This window comes from Microcaecilia unicolor, chromosome 13 (genome assembly GCF_901765095.1).
Source record: "Microcaecilia unicolor chromosome 13, aMicUni1.1, whole genome shotgun sequence".
NCBI classification, from domain to species: domain Eukaryota; kingdom Metazoa; phylum Chordata; class Amphibia; order Gymnophiona; family Siphonopidae; genus Microcaecilia; species Microcaecilia unicolor.
Window position 1 is genome coordinate 73,929,014 of NC_044043.1, and position 17,366 is coordinate 73,946,379.

The following is a 17,366-nucleotide window of genomic DNA, read 5'->3' on the forward strand; positions in this document are numbered from 1 at the left end:
AAATCCATATGAACAAACAAACAAAAAAATCGGAATCATTGATCTTACATGATCCAGCTGTTCTCTGGTCTCTAATTATTGCATGCATGGAGGAAGCCGTAACAAACGCATAGACCCCCCCCCACCCCCTCCTGCTGAGAAATCCCCTTCAGACTGAGTCTACTGTGCTAAAGTCAATGCCATGAAAGCCTGCCTGTTTATGACACACACGCTCACTGAATGCAGCAGACAGACGGTGTAATGACATATCACTGTTCCAGTCTGCTAAGTTTAAAAAAAAAGTATTTTTATTTATTAATTTCTCATCTCATTTTCCAGGGCTGCCTCTGGGGCTGTCGGCACTTAGATGTAGTATTATTGTTGGTCCCTCTAACCTCACTTGAAAATAATGAAATTTGGATTATATATCGATATCTATCTATTTATCTGTGGGTAAACTTTAATCCAAGGCTGAAACTGATCTGCGTTAGCAGCCTCTGATTTGATGCTGTGCTGCAGTTTTGTTTTTGACTGGGAGCACTGTTAAGGGGAGGAAGGCTTGGGATGGGATTTATTTACTCCGCTATTGTAAGCCTTTCAAATATTGAAGTATTCATGAAAAGCCCAGTATTTCTCTTATACTTATGATGTCTCTGAAACCTTGTGCTTCAGAGACAGGAGTTCAGGCCTCTCCAGTGCTGAGAGATCTGCAAGGGAAACCCTACAGGTTGATATTCAAAAGGGACCTATACATTGATCAGTGGCCATTGAGAGAGCATTTCTATAAGGGGTGCCTAGATTTGAGCACCTATAGGAAACCTATACTATAAAAGAAAGTTGATGCCCACTTTTCTCTATAGAATGCTAACGTAACGGGGTATATGTGTGTGTATGTCTTAGGTGTGAGCATAGAAAACTGTCATTTATGTGCAAAACTGTCAACACTTAGGGGCAAGCATTTATACCAGCCATTGGTGTGGTGTAAGTTGTCACGCTTAAAGTTATGCACGTAATTGTGGACTTACGTACTGCTTTTATAGAATTAGAGTTTAGAGCTTAAACATTTGGCAACCATTATAGAATTACATCCTATACGGATAGTGCTAGGGTAGAATTAGGGAAGATCGCTCAACTATATGTATAGCGGAGATATTCAGCCACTGTTTAGAGCTGTGCAGTATAACTTGCTTAGAAAAAAGGCTGCCCTTAAACTGTTCAGTTATACATATAGCAGTTGAATATCGCTATGATATATATAGCCAGTGGCAGTGACTATTATGGAGGCAATTCTATAACTGGGTGCCTCCATGCTGTAAGAGCCTATACTATAATCAAATCAATTCTTGTACACAGCTAATATCCCCTTTCCAGGGTTCAGTGCGGTTTACATTCTAGGTGAGACAGAAGCCGATAATGTTAGTGTGAGGTATGAGAACAATTAGAGACCACTGGTGTAATGCAAGAGACCGAAAACATTATAGGAAAGGATAATGGATGATACTAGGAAGTAGAAGTCATGATGGATTATTATGAAGCAGTCTTTGGGAAGAGAAAGGTTTTTAGCCTCTTCCTGAAGCTAAGGTAGCTGTTTTCTGTTCTGATGGCAATAGGTACAGCGTTTTATATTTCGACTCCAAGTACAGGGAATAGAGAGCTGAAAATCTTCTGATTTCGAACTGTCTTTTGAAACAGTGATGCTAGCATCAGTTGTTCTTTCAGTCTGTTAGACTGGACCAAACGTAGTGAAGTGGACTTAGTCAGCAGTTCAGAGGTGAAACCCTGTGAGATTTGAAAAACTAAACAAGCAGCTTTGAACCTGAGTCCTTCTGCTATGGGAAGCCAGTGCAGTTTGTTTAGATGAGTTGAAACACGAGTATATCTAGTCAATCTGTATATTTGTCTAGCAGCTGTATTCTGAATGATTTGCAGTTTTTTCTGATATTGACACTTAATACCAAGAAACAGAACATTACAGTAATCCAAGTGAGGTAGGACTAACATTTGGACTAGTAGTACAAAGGCTTTTTGGCCGAAGAATGGTCTGACTAGACGTAGCTGTCTCATTTTGAATAATATTTTCTTCTATAGCTGATTAATATGGGAAGAGAAGGTGAGTAGAGAATCAAGCAAGACCCCTAATACTCTGGTTTCAGACTCGACTGTAAAGCTTTGAGCATTGGACAAAGATATTGATGATGGGGCCTCAACTCCCTGATTTCAGAACCACGGGACCTTGGTTTTTTTGCACATTCAATTTCAATTTATGGGGTCAGAGCCCAGGTACTAACACAGTCATGCCGTTCGCTAGAGACTGAGTTGTGTTCTATTACAGAACACTAGTGTAATCTGCTAAACATTGGCAGATAAAGACCTGCACAGTTCATCCAGTCTGGTGGCCACAGTTGAATCTAACACTCTGCACAGGTTCCACTTTTTCAGTGATCTCTGGCTCTCCCTGCTAATTTTGGGACAACATTCCTACTTCCCAACTACTGGAGTTTTGTCAAACCCCACTCTAGCCTTGATCCTGATATGTCTAAACAGACAAACATCAGGCTCTGATGGGAATTAAACTTATGACCCCTAGTTTACAAGGTCAGGTTCCAGGACAGAATGCTGCTGATACTCAGGACCAAAGTATTTTATTATCAAGGCAATTTCATACCAAAAATCATAATATATTCTTAAAAACAAAAAGGTACAGCCCTCTTAATATAGTCTTCAAAAGAAAAAAAAGGTACAGTCCAGGTCCCAAAATCCCTCAGCAAACGCTCAGCTTCTCAAGACCTCAGGTCTTCTATTAGGGAATTAGCTTTCCTTTCCCCCTCCTTCAGCAGGGTTTAGTAAGAGTTCAGCACACTTTCAATATAGCACAACAGTTCCGAACAAATCTTCATGGGCAGTCTTTGCACATCAAACCAATACCACAAATCACCTGCCTTTTCACAGCAGCACTGAGGGAAGGAATCCTGTAAGGAGCAGGGTTGGTAGTTTCTCCCACCTCTCAGCACCACACCCAATGTGGCCTCCTCCACTGCCTTCAAGTGCTAGGCAGGGCAACCTTTGAATTCTCCCACTCCATGGTAGCTGGCTCCTCTCCCTTAGGCAGCTCTAGTGGCAGGTTACTTCCTTCCTCCACATACTCCATGGAATCTCTCTCTCCATTCTCTCCCCTCTCTCCTGGTGACTGAGAGCCTCCAGGAAATCTGCTCACCCCTTCCCCCAGCTGGGGGGAATTATATACTGATGGCGAAGCCAGGGAAAGCTTCATCCTTCCCTCTAGTGGGGAACCGAGTAACAGGCTCACCCTGCCTCGAGCCATTGCTCCCCCTGCTGGGGCTGGGAATCCATTCCATTTTTTTTTAGGACTACTCTCTTCTCTCATTCTTGCAAGGACTTCTGGGACCCGTAGTTCTGGGCTCAACTGCTTCACTGGGGAATCTCTGGGGCTCGCCTTGTCACAATACACATAGTTTTTAAAATCCTGCAGCTGAAATCCTATGTTTTCCATGTTCTGCGAATGAGCCTTTCATTTCGACCACAGCTGTTTTTGTTTGCTGATTGGTTGGCACTGGAAGAGGTAACCTCTGCTGCTAACAAACAACTATATATATATATATATATATGGGATATTTGTTTCTCTTGGGGAAAAATTTACGCTGCTATATTGGTGTAATAAACATCCTCCTTCACTAATGATACTTGAGTGCTATAGGGTGGGGTGGTCTAATCCAGTTCAGTAGCGAAAATTTACATAAGTGTGGGAACCCATTTTATATACACTATTCTGTGGTCCTTTGGGGGTGGGTTGGGGGTAGTGGATTACGTTGTTTATCAAGGCTTGATGTAAGGATTCCCACCAAGTCTAGTATATCTTGTTGGTCTACTGATGGGAGGTTGGGAGGGGAGGGAACGGCGTTTATTGTTGTAGATAGTTGTATTTACAAAATATTATCCTGTTTCTCTTGCTATTTTTGATTATCTGCTTAATAAAAAGATAAAGAAATCCTGTATCAGGCATAAATTTGATTTCCACTGTCTCTGCCCCTACAGAATATTGATCCATTAGTATTTTAGATTTGCTATGTGAGCCACTTACCAGCTTATAATCGAACGAGAAAAACGCCCAAGTTCCGACCTAAATCGGGAGATGGACGTTTATCTCACAAAAACGAATAAAGCGGTATAATCGAAAGCCGATTTTTGGGCGTTTTCAACTGCACTCCGTCGCGGATGCGGACAAAGTTGATGGGGGCGTGTCAGAGGTGTGGTGAAGGCGGAACTGGGGCGTGGTTATCTGCCGAACAAAGATGGGCGCATTTCAGCGATAATGGGAAGAAAGTATGCGTTTGTAGCTAGAATTTAGGACACTTTTCCTGGACCCTGTTTTTTCACGAATAAGGCCCCAAAAAGTGCCCTAAATGACCAGATGACCACTGGAGGGAATCGGGGATGACCTCCCCTGACTCCCCCAGTGGTACCTAACCCCCTCCCACCACAATAAAATGATGTTTCACACATTTTTATTTTCACCCTCAAATGTCATACCCAGCTCCCTGGCAGCAGTATGCAGGTCACTGGAGGAGTTGTTAGGGGGTGCAGTGGACTTCAGGCAGGTGGACCCAGGCCCATCCCCCCCTACCTGTTACAATTGTACTGCTTAATGCTTATTAGTCGTCCAACCCCCCAAACCCACTGTACCCACATGTAGGTGCCCCCCTTCACCCCTTAGGGCTATAGTAATGGTGTAGACTTGTGGGCAGTGGGTTTTGAGGGGGATTTGGGGGGCTCAACACACAAGGGAAGGGTGCTATGCACCTGGGAGCTCTTTTACCTTTTTTTTTGTTTTTGTAAAAGTGCCCCCTAGGGTGCCCGGTTGATGTCCTGGCATGTGAGGGGGACCAGTGCACTACGAATCCTGGCCCCTCCCACGAATAAATGTCTTGGATTTATTCGTTTTTGAGCTGGGCGCTTTCATTTTCTATTATCGCTGAAAAACAAAAACGCCCAGCTCACACATTGTTGAATAAAACATGGGCGTCTATTTTTTTTCGAAAATACGGTTCGGTCCGCCCCTTCACTGACCCGTTCTCGGAGATAAACGCCCATGGAGATAGGCGTTTTCGTTCAATTATGCCCCTCTTAGTATTTTTGATTTGAGCAATATACATAATTTTAAATAAATACATATATTTTTTTGTTTTCATGACCCTTTTTAAAATTTCATTTCTATGTGTTAGCATGCCCTATACCACAAAACCTAAAGGAAGAGAAAATGTATCATTTTTAAGGATCAGAAATGATTTCCCATGTTTTGTTAAACAACTGTGCATCCTCTCTAAAGCCATTCTATGGGCTTAGATTTAGGGGATGATATTCAGTTGGCAGTGGTTAGCATTTTCTTTGGCCAGTGGTTGCATTATGCCTAAATATTCAATGCCAGACCATGTCTGGGCACCAGCATTGAGTATCCGGTTGTGTGTGCCTGGCTATTGCTCATGTGGTTAAGTGCAATATTTGGCACTTAACTGCACCGGACAAAGATAGAACTGAGTTTTATGCAATCTGATTTGTCCAGTTAATTTAGGAGGTCAAGTGCCGAATAGTGACATTTAACTGCATAAATGCCAACTCTATCCCCAGACTGTCCACAATATCACTGGTTACAGCTTTAGTGGTTAGTACTGAAATTCAGCAGAACTAACTGGTTAAGTACTGATGAATATCAATAGATAGCCTGACACAAACGATTTATCCGGCTGAGCCTCTCCTGGCCAGTTAAATTGCTTTGAGTGTTTAAATTTGTTTATTAATTTCATTAAATACAAAGATATCATCTTTGATAAGATACACCAGTATCACATGTTTACAGAAGAAACCATGTCCAACAATAAAAATAATAACCTTAGTTTTATAGTCCACAAAATCAGTTAGTGATTCAAGATAGCTTGAAAAAGAAAACCAATGGAAGTTGGAAACTAAACAGTCATAAGCCTTAAGATTGGCAGGAGGTTACCCCTTAATTCTACAACCTTTCTTTATATGGGCTCAACCCTTATCACCTTGTGCATCAAGGAACGTGCGTAATTGATCAGGATCAAAGACAATGTATCTTTTTTCATTCAAGGTCAACATACATTTACACGGAAAACGCAATTGAAACTTTGCTTTTATAGCCAAGGATTCTTGTTTCATCTCAAGAAATTTCTTTCTCCTCTGTTGAGACCAACGAGATATATCCGGAAAAAATTGAAATTTTTGCACCCTTAAATTCTGGGTGCATATTTTTAAAGTATAGTCTCAACAGTGCTTCTTTGTCTTGTAAGAAAACAAATGAAACAATTAAAGTAGCTCTAGTCTCAATAGTTTCATTCGATTGTTCCAGGATATTTGTTAAGTCCAGTGATTCAAGGGTCTTGTCTGAGGTACCTGGAGCATTCTTATTGGATTTTGGCAAAGTTTCTAGATAGTATATTCTCTGAGTGGGTGGAAGGGCTTGGTCTGAGTACTTATACACCTCTTTCAGCAATTTTACAAACATATAGTTAAATTGTTTTGAATATCGACCCCCTAGTTTTCTTGCTTATATTGGTGGGGGGGTGGGGAGGATGGTAAGGAAGTCATATTAGAAAAGATAAGAGGGGGTACAAATTCAGCAATAGCACCCATATCCTATAGAGGGGGTACCACCCCCTATGCTCACCTCAAGCTACGCTGTAGGTTTTACAGTGTAACATACTTAAGCAGTAATTTGACTACACAAGTAAAGCAATGTAGTCAGATATGATCTTAACCAAGTGTCCTTGAAAGTAAAACATTTTTAGAACGTAGAAGAGGTACAGAAACATGATGGCAGATAAAAAGCCACATGGCTCATCCAGTTTGCCCTTCCTTACTACTCCCGCTCTCTCTAAGGGATCCCACATTCTTGTCCCATGCTTTCTTGAATTCAGCTACAGTTTTCGTTTCCATCACCTCCACTGGGAGGCTGTTCCACCTACCCACCACCTTTTCCATATTAGTATTTCCTTAGATTACTCCTGAACCTTAAACCTTTCAACTTTATCCTATGCCCTCTCATTGTTCATCAAAGCTACCTCTGAATGTTAACAAAACAGAAATTACCTCCTAAGAATGACATATTCCTAGAGAACTGACCAGGGGTGTACTGAGTGAGTCTATGCATGTGCCTACCTGAAGGGATGCTTATGCATGTAATAGATGCTCTAGACCAGGGGTGGGCAACCTGCAACCTGTCACTGAATATTATGTGGCCCGTGAGACCATGGGAAGTATACACAGAAAACCTCATTAACTAGAGTTTTGGCAAATTTAAATACAGTATTTCACAAATATTTTCAGAATAGCCATTCTAGCAGTTTGTTTCCATCATTTGTAGTTACATTTTTACCTAGATTTTTATTTATCTATCACAGAAGGTCTGTGGAGCTCTGTGCATTTCCAGTTCCGACATTATATAATGTTGCAGCCTGCTAGGGATAGTACTGACATTTATACAGCACTCTATGTATAAAAGCTGCCCACCCCTGCTCTAGACAGTTTGCAAGATCCCAGGGTGCGTCCCCTCCAATTACGGCTGAACAAGAGTTGCCTCAGTAATCAGGAGGTACATTAAGATATCTCAGCTTGAATGTGCTTCTTAAACGATGGGGCATTGTCTTTGCTATCATCAGATTGCTTACTATAAAACATCTTATATCATGTTGTCTCTACTAACCTGGCCCACTCTGTTTAACTATCTTTTGCTATCTCAGAAGAGGGTCATACTTGGCATCTAGTTCTGAGCCCCATCTAAATATTCCTTCTGACCTTGGATTAGTACAGGTGAAAAAGGACTTTCTAAAGACGTTGAGTCTCAAGCCTTTCTTACATCTAGGCAACATATTCTATAGTCTCAATTGCACTGGCCACATGGGAGAAGACTGCATTGGAAAACCCAGACAGCAGCTGTGTAGGAGGTCCCAGGCTCCACAAAGTAGACCAAACAAGCCCTGCCTCTTCATTGACCCTTGCAAGGGTAGACTTCCTCAATCCTCACTGCACATAGCTCTGTTGTAAATAGAAGGGGTTCCAGCCTTGTTACAAGATCAACAAAACATTTTCTTTCTTCCCAGATTTCAGAGATAAACCTAGAGCAGAACTGCCACATAGTTCATTCCTAGTCTACAACTGGTCTGTTCCTGTAGCCTTACTTTTGTGGTTTAACCTTCCTGTATTCTGCTTAGAGTCAAATGTTGTGGGGAGTGAGTGCTATTGCTTTCAACAACTGGTCTCCAGATTTTGCCTAGTCTCAACCAATCACCACTGTTTATTGCTCCATTTCCTGTAAACTTGTCTCCCTGATTACATTTCCCAGCTCACTCCTGTGCCTTTTAAGAAGAGGAGCATGGTGAAGACACAGCCTGTGGGAGGTGCCAGAGGTTAATCTGCATCTGAGTTCAGTTAGTTAAGAATGCAGAGCGTCTGGACTCCAGTGACAGCAGCCAACAGAATGTACCATTCACCCCCAAGGTGCTAATTACACTAGTTCCATTTCAAAAGCATTTCCATGGGTAAGACAATGTTTTACCCATGGAAAAGGGGCTTTTTAGCTTACTCAATATGTAAAAAACGTATGTGCATACAGCCTTTGTGCCTGTAATTGTACCTGGACTCAGTAGAGGCATTCTTGGGGGCAAGGTGGGGGAATATTTATAAAATAAATATGCATAGCTTAGACTGGAAAATGTGCATATGCCAAAGAACAGATGTAAATGTGTGTGGGCTAATTTTCAAAGTGGAAATAGGCATTGAAAATCTGGCAAAATCTGCAGAGTTATCACATTTCAACTTTAAGGAATACTGCAGGCTTACTTTCAGGCTTATTTTCGAAAGAGAAGGGCGCCCATCTTTCGACACAAATCAAAAGATGGGCGTCCTTCTCACAGGGTCGCCCAAATCGGCATAATCAAAAGCCGATTTTGGGCGTCCTCAACTGCTTTCCGTCGCGGGGATGACCGAAGTTCACGGGGGGGGGGGGGGGGGGGGAGAGGGGTGTTGGAAGCATAGCGAAGGCGGGACTGGAAAAAAGAAGGGCGTCCTTGACGAACACTTGGGCGACTTTACTTGGTCCTTTTTTTTTTACGACCAAGCCACAAAAATGTGCCCTAAATTACCAGATGACCACTGGAAGGAATCGGGGATGACCTCCCCTTACTCCCCCAGTGGTCACTAACCCCCTCCCAGCCTAAAAAAATTTAAAATATATATTTTTTCCAGCCTCTATGCCAGCCTCAAATATCATACCCAGCCCCATGACAGCAGTATGCAGGTCCCTGGAGCAGTTTTAGTGGGTACTGCAGTGCACTTCAGGCAGGCGGACCCAGCCCACCCCTCCTACCTGTTACACTTGTGGAGGAAACAGCGAGCCCTCCAAAACCCACCAGAAACCCACTGTACCCACATTTAGGTGTCCCCTTCATCCCTACGTGCTATGGTAGTGGTGTACAGTTGTTGGGAGTGGGTTTTGGGGGGGGTTTGGAGGGCTCAGCACAGAAGGTAAGGGAGCTATGCACCTGGGAGCTTTTTCTGAAGTCCACTGCAGTGCCCCCTAGGGTGCCCGGTTGGTGTCCTGGCATGTCAGGGGGACCAGTGCACTACAAATGCTGGCTCCTCCCACGACCAAATGGCTTGGATTTGGTCATTTCTGAGATGGGCGTCCTCGGTTTCCATTATCGCCGAAAACCAGGGACGACCATCTCGAAGGCCGATCTAAATGTTGAGGTTTGGGCGTCCCCGACCTTATTATCAACACGAAAGATGGACGCCCATCTTGTTTTGATAATACGGGTTTCCCCGCCCCTTTGCGGGGGACATCCTGCAAGGACATCCTCAGGAAAACTTGGTCGCCCCATTCGATTATGCCCCTCCACATTTCCATCATGCTACACGCGAATCCCCTTTTTACATAGAATGTTGAGATCGAAATTCAGACTCTAGGTTGGGATGTGCTCATTTCCGGTGGTATTTTGCGAAACACTCTGCCTAATGCCTCTAAGGACATGCAGAAATGCATGTGTATTTTCCGGCATGCCCAGCACAAGCAACCATTTTACAAACATACACATGAAAAATAAGCGGCACGAATCCGGCAGCTTCTACGCGGTGATTTCACAGCTTCTGTTGTTTTTTCAGTGGTGTTGCATCCATGTGTGGCTGTCCCATTTTACAATCCAAAGCATATAAATGGCAACAATTATGCTGTGAGTCTGCAATTTTAATTTTTCTTCATTTTGGAAGCAGAAATAAACAATGAGAGATTAGGAAGAATGATTCATTTTAATTCCTCTTGTAAAGCCATGGCAGAGACAAGCGCTTTAAAAAAAACCTGCTCATGCTTTTGAGCTGTTGTAAAACCTGACAGAGAATTTTTATTCTCCCATAATGCGTATTCCCTTTCCAATATTTTTTTAAACCATAATGAACATTTTTATCACGTTTATAAAGTAGTTCACACCAGCCTTGAGAAGCCTAGTGTAGGCAAACTTTATACAGTCAATATCTTGTTTTAAGGTGTGTTTGTTCCTTGAGAGAATTTTCCCCCCCCAAAATGCATATTCCCTTTGTAAAATGTACACTAGGTGCCATTCTTTAAGGTAGCTCCTATGTGCCATAGCATCTAACTGCAAGGATTGTCTTTTCGACTGCTTCTTTTAAATATTTTGGTAAGCGATATTGCGGAAGGGCTGTCTGGTAAAGTTTGCTCTTTGTAGATAATACCAAAAGCTGCAATATCGTTTATCGTTTATTTATTTACTATACCGTTTCTTATTGCATTCGCAAAACAGAATGGTTTACATCATAAAAACTACAATTTATATTAAAAAACATAAAGAAATCCATTAATTTAATAGGAAAGCACTGGAAAACACTAACATTCATACTAAACCATAAACAACCATCCATGCCAAAAATATAATTAAACATATTACTTATTAAAACGTATTCATTCTGTCTGTTTTTTCCCTTTCATCCCAGATTATTATCGAACATATTTTAAACAAATATGTTTTCAGAAGCTTACGGAAATGAGTATAAGACTCTTCTATTCTAGTAATTTTTGGAAGACAATTCCAGAGTGAAGGGGCTAGAAAAAAGAAGGCCGAAGGATAGACACTCCTGAGGGTATGGATAACCTGAAGCTTGAAGAATGATCCACAATTTAGCAACTAAGATTTAATGCTAAAAAATGCAGGGCCATGCATTTGGGCTGCAAAAACCCAAGGGAATGATGCAGTTTAGGGGGTGAAGAATTTTTGTGCATGAAAGAGGAGTGAGATTTATTTATTTATTTATTTATTTGTGGCATTTATACCCCGCTCTTTCCCGCTCAATAGCAGGTTCAGTGCGGCTTACAAGTGTGGTACAACGTATCACAGAGATAATACAGGTTTGGGAACAATGTATCAACGAGATGACATAATTATATAGAGTAGGTTCAGTGCAGCTTACAAAGTATGGTACAAAGTATCGCAGGGATGATACAAAGTATGGAACAAAGTGTCGTAGAGATGACATAGAGGGGCATAATTGAATGAAAACGTCTATCTCCATGGGCGTTTATCTCCGAGAACGGGTCCGTGAAGGGGCGGACCGAACCGTATTTTCGAAAAAAATAGACGTCCATGTTTTATTCGACAGTTTGTGAGCTGGGCGTTTTTGTTTTTCAATGAAAAGCACTCAGCTCAAAAACAAATACATCCAAGGCATTTGTTCGTGGGAGGGGCCAGGAGTCGTAGTGCACTGGTCCCCCTCACATGCCAGGACACCAACCGGGCACCCTAGGGGGCACTTTTACAAAATCAAAAAAAGGTAAAAGAGCTCCCAGGTGCATAGCACCCTTCCCTAGTGTGTTGAGCCCCCCAAATCGCCCTCAAAACCCACTGCCCACAAGTCTACACCATTACTATAGCCCTAAGGGGTGAAGGGGGGCACCTACATGTGGGTACAGTGGGTTTGGGGGGGGGGTTGGACGACTAAGCATTAAGCAGCACAATTGTAACAGGTAGGGGGGGATGAGCCTGGGTCCACCTGCCTGAAGTCCACTGCACCCCCTAACAACTGCTGCAGGGACCTGCATACTGCTGCCAGGGAGGTGGGTATGACATTTGAGGGTGAAAATAAAAAGTTGTGAAACATCATTTTTTTTGTGGTGGGAGGGGGTTAGTGACCACTGGGGGAGTCAGGGGAGGTCATCCCCAATTCCCTCTGGTGGTAATCTGGTAATTTAGGGCACTTTTTGGGGCCTTATTCATGAAAAAACAGGGTCCAGGAAAAGTGCCCTAAATTCTAGCTACAAACGCATACTTTTTTTCCATTATCGGCGAAAGGCGCCCATCTCTGTTCGGGTGATAACCACGCCCCAGTCCCGCCTTCACCACACCTCCGACACGTCCCCATCAACTTTGTACGCTTCCGCGATGGAGTGCAGTTGAAAACGTCCAAGTTCGGCTTTCGATTATACCGTGTTATTCGTTTTTGGGAGATAAACGCCTATCTCCCGATTTAGGTCGCAATATAGGCGTTTTTGTCTTTCGATTATAAGCTGGATAGTTACATAGAGTAAGACAATAGTAAGAGATGTGGGGAAGGGGTTGAAATGTGGGTAATACTAGTGTTGTGGAATTATGTGTGGAAATATGTTTGAGAGTTAGGATGGGTCATTTGGGTAGGCTTGTTTGAAGAGGTAAGTCTTCAGCAGTTTTCGGAAGGTTAGGTGTTCAGTGGTTTTTCAGACGTGTCGAGGTATGGCATTCCAAAGTTGGCTGCCTATGACAGAGAAGTTGGATGCATAGTAGGTTTTGTATTTGAGGCCTTTGCAGTTGGGAAGATGAAGATTGAGATATGTTCTAGAAGTTCTGGTCCAGTTCCTGGCTGGAAGATCGATCAGGTTGGACATGTAGCTAGGAGATTCGCCATTGAGGATCTTGTGGATCATTGTGTGGGCTTTGAAGTTTATACGTTCCTTGATTGGGAGCCAGTGAAGTTTCTTGCGAAGTGGTGTTGAACTTTCGAATCATGGTTTGCCAAAAATGAGTCTAGCTGCTGTATTTTGTGCGGTGTGATCATATGTGATCGTATGTGATGATCTTAAGGTGGCCAAACAGGTAGAAAAGGCGATGGCGAAAGCTAGAAGGATGCTTAGTAAGTCACTAGAATCCATATTTCTTAATATAATATCACTTGTACATGGCCACCAGTAATATTAGTAACAAAATACCATTACCGCTCGCTCTTTCGGGACTACCGCCAGCCAATCACGGCCAGCGGCAGTAGTCCCGCCACGAGTGTGCACCATTTCCGGGGGGGGGGGGCGGAAGGAAACCCCTGAAAATGGCTTGCATGGCGATAACCTAGCGGTAACCGGGCATCACTGCGAGCTGTCCGGTTAACACCGATTTTGCGCAGAAGCCTTTATCACCTCCTCAATGGGTGGCAGTAAGGGCTTTTTACCTGCTGTGGTAGAAAGGGCTCTAGCACACAGGAAAAATGGCCTCCAACGCCAGCGCAGGGCCCTTTTCCCCACAGCTTGGTAAAAGGACCCCCTAAATGGAGACATCCAGTTATAGAATTGCCCCTTAATGTGCGCTAACTGTCCTATTAAGCTTATTAAATTGGGGCATAAATTAAAAGAAATAAAGCCACATAAAAGAAAGGCCCTCACTCACTCATATAAAGTTTCCATAAGCAATGAACAGGTGGGGGGGGGGGGGGGGAGGGGGAAGTTATTTCTGAAAGAAAGCCCATTGTGTTTAATTCTTCAGTTAAGTCTTAAAGGATCTCTTCCTATCTAACTAAAATATGTATCTATATACTATGGGGCCCAGTACATCTCCAGTGTCCCATTTAGCATCTGCTGAGCATCCCAGTGCAGCCTACAGTGGAAAATAAGCCATGAGGGGATAGATTTGACAGGAAAAACAAAGCAATCGATGCCCTGATGCCTCCAGGCAGAGAGCTCTTAACACAGATTCTGACTGTCTAAAGGCAACACAACAGCTTACAGCATGAGGCTCAAAAGAGAATTTTATCCCAACCTCATTTAAAAACTACACACAGAAAAAAAAAACCCCACACACAATGCTGTGAATTTAAGCATTGGCTCGTCTTTCTTTTCCTCAGTGCAGGACAGGCTCTTCAGTAATTCTTCCTACCTTTAGACAACAGGGAGTGCAGAGAATCATCCATCCATTTGCGGGTCTATGTACTAGACACAAAGGACAATTTTGAGTGACTATGAGCAACATGCCCGAGCAGGCAGCACCATGGGGATATTTTCAACCTGCATACTTTATCTCAAATAATTCTACCACTGCAAAAAAATAAACCGGGATTTTAAAATGTCATTTCAGTGCATTTGGACAGCCAGCTTGCTTGATTCCTGCCCTGTCCCCATCACTGGCCATTTTCTCTGAAAAGGAAGGAGGTGATTTTCAAAAGGGGGTGGGGCAGGGTTTCTAAAAGTAAATGCCTGTGGAAATCCCTTTGAAAACTACCCCCCTAACAGAATAATTTTTAGCTTTTTTTTTGTTACATTTGTATCCCGCGCTTTCCCACTCATGGCAGGCTCAATGCGGCTTACATGGGGCAATGGAGGGTTAAGTGACTTGCCCAGAGTCAAAAGGAGCTGCCTGTGCCTGAAGTGGGAATCAAACTCAGTTCCTCAGGACCAAAGTCCACCACCCTAACCACTAACTAGGCCACTCCTCCACTGTTGCTACTATTTGAGATTCTACATGGAATGTTGCTATTCCACTAGCAACATTCCACGTAGAAGTCAGCCCTTGCAGATCACCAATGTGGCCGCGCAGGCTTCTGCTTCTGTGAGTCTGACGTCCTGCACGTACGTGCAGGACGTCAGACTCACAGAAACAGAAGCCTGCACAGCCTTCTACATGGAATGTTGCTAGTGGAATAGCAACATTCCATGTAGAATCTCCAATAGTATCTATTTTATTTTTGTTACATTTGTACCCTGCGCTTTCCCACTCATGGCAGGCTCAATGCGGCTTACATGGGGCAATGGAGGGTTAAGTGACTTGCCCAGAGTCACAAGGAGCTGCCTGTGCCTGAAGTGGGAATTGAACTCAGTTCCTCAGGACCAAAGTCCACCACCCCTAACCACTAGGCCACTCCTCCACTTGCTCACCTGAGTGCAATGTTTGCAGAGACTTTGCTACGCATGGATATCATAGGCAATTTTCTAGTACACCTTATTGCATAATATTTTTATATTTATTTATTTATTTAATACATTTATACCCCACATTTTCCCGCTAGTTGCAGGCTCAACGTGGCTTACACAAATCTGTAGGAAGGCTACAGAACAGAAAAGTACAATTAAATGGTGTAAAAGTAAGATAGTAAACATCAATATGTAGAAGATAATAAAGATAATTAGTGTCCATGAATCTTGTTGAACTGGGAGTTAATCAGAACTATGTTGAACCTAGAGAATAAGCCTTCTTGAACAGGACGGACTTCAATAATGTTCTGAAATTTAAGTAGTTCTGGGTAGATTTAACTGATTTGGGTAGAGCATTCCACGTTTGTGTGCCTATGAATGTAAAGTTGGAGGCATAAGTGGATTTGTACTTAAGGTCACCACCATCTGAGTAGTGTAAATTTAAGTAGGATCGTGAGAGACTGGATCTATTTCTGGGTGGTAAGTCAATCAGTTCAAGCCTGCAGTTTGGTACTTCCCCATAAATGATCCTGTGGCTTAAGGTGCAGACCTTAAAGGCAACTCATTCTCTAATAGGAAGCCAATTCAGTTTTTCGCGAAGGGGCTTGGCAGATTCGAATTTAGATTTTCCAAAGATCAGTCTTGCCGCAGTGTTCTGAGCAGTTTGAAGTTTCTTGAGTAAATGATCTTTGCAGCCTGCATAGATACCGTTACAGTAGTCCATCTGGCTTAATACCATAGATTGTATCAAATTGCGGAAAACAGCATGGGGAAAATAAGGTTTCATTCGTTTGAGTCGCCACTTTGACATGGGGGTCCTCTTACAAAGCTGCAGTAAAAGGGGTCCTCAGTGCGCACCAAAAACATGCGCGGATGCTAGTGGAGGCCCCCTTTTACTGCAGTGGGTAAAAGCCTGTCTCTCTTTTTTTTAAAAAAGGCCATGCAGTAAGTGAACCACGTACTGCACAGCCATTTCAGGGGGGAGCACTTACCGCCACCCGTTGAGGTGGCAGTAAGGGCTCCTGTGCTAACTCAGCGGTAACCGGCACTGCATGATTACCACCATATTTTAGTAGCGCCAGAAATCTCTCTTATCTGCACCCTTCTCCTCCACTGCTAACTCCAGACTCTGTTCCTTTTATCTTGCTGAACCATATGCCTGGAATAGACTCCTTGAGCCAGTACGTCAAGCTCCACCTCTGGCCGTCTTCAAATCTAAGCTAAAATTCCACCTTTTTGATGCTGCTTTTAACTCCTAACCCTTACTCACTTGTTCAGAACCCTTATTTTATCATCCTCACTTTAATATTCCCTTATCTCTTGTTTGTCCTGTTTGTCTGTCCTAATTAGATTGTAAGCTCTGTCGAGCAGGGACTGTGTCTTCATGTTCAAGTGTACAGCGCTGCGTACGTCTAGTAGCGCTTTAGAAATGATAGGTAGTAGTAAATGGTATGCGTTGGGGGTGGGAACTACAGCTGGGCTGTTGGTGTTTGTTGCTGTATTTTCAATAAATTCTGCATATAAGGATCATCTCGTTTCCCTTGTTTTCCTTTGAAGTGCCTACCCCTTCACCCTACACTTTGGTTCATCTTGCTGTGCTCATGTGATTGTTTTCCTCATGTCAGTGACTGTCAGAGGGGCGGGGCTCAGGCAAGAAGGTAGTAAATTTCCTGAGGTAGAATAGTTCACAGAGCCCTGAGGCAAGAGGTCTTCAGGAAAAAGATCCCGAGTGAAGAGGGAAGCTCCAAGTGAAGGAATTCTCCCCAATTTGTTGGCTGGGCTACAGAACCCATGGGGGAGTCCCAGGGAAGCAAAGAGTGGCCCTAGTTCAGAGGTCTGCATGAAGAGACACAAAAGTCTGCAAAGGTAAAGGAGTGCCTATGTTTTCTGTGAAGACCCAGGTCCTGAGTGTCCTAGTTGGAGTAGGGTTGCCAACTAGCTCCAGATTCACCCGACAGGGTTGATCCAATCCTGGGCTTACGCCAATGCATGCAGGGACTTGTGGCCTGGATTTTCTTAGGGAATTCAATGTGGAAATCAGAACCACTAGTCTCTGCATCTGGAAAATAAAAACTTTTTTTTGCATATGGCCAGATGGAACAGACTGAAGATTCAGCACCACCACTATCTAAGAGATTTTGGG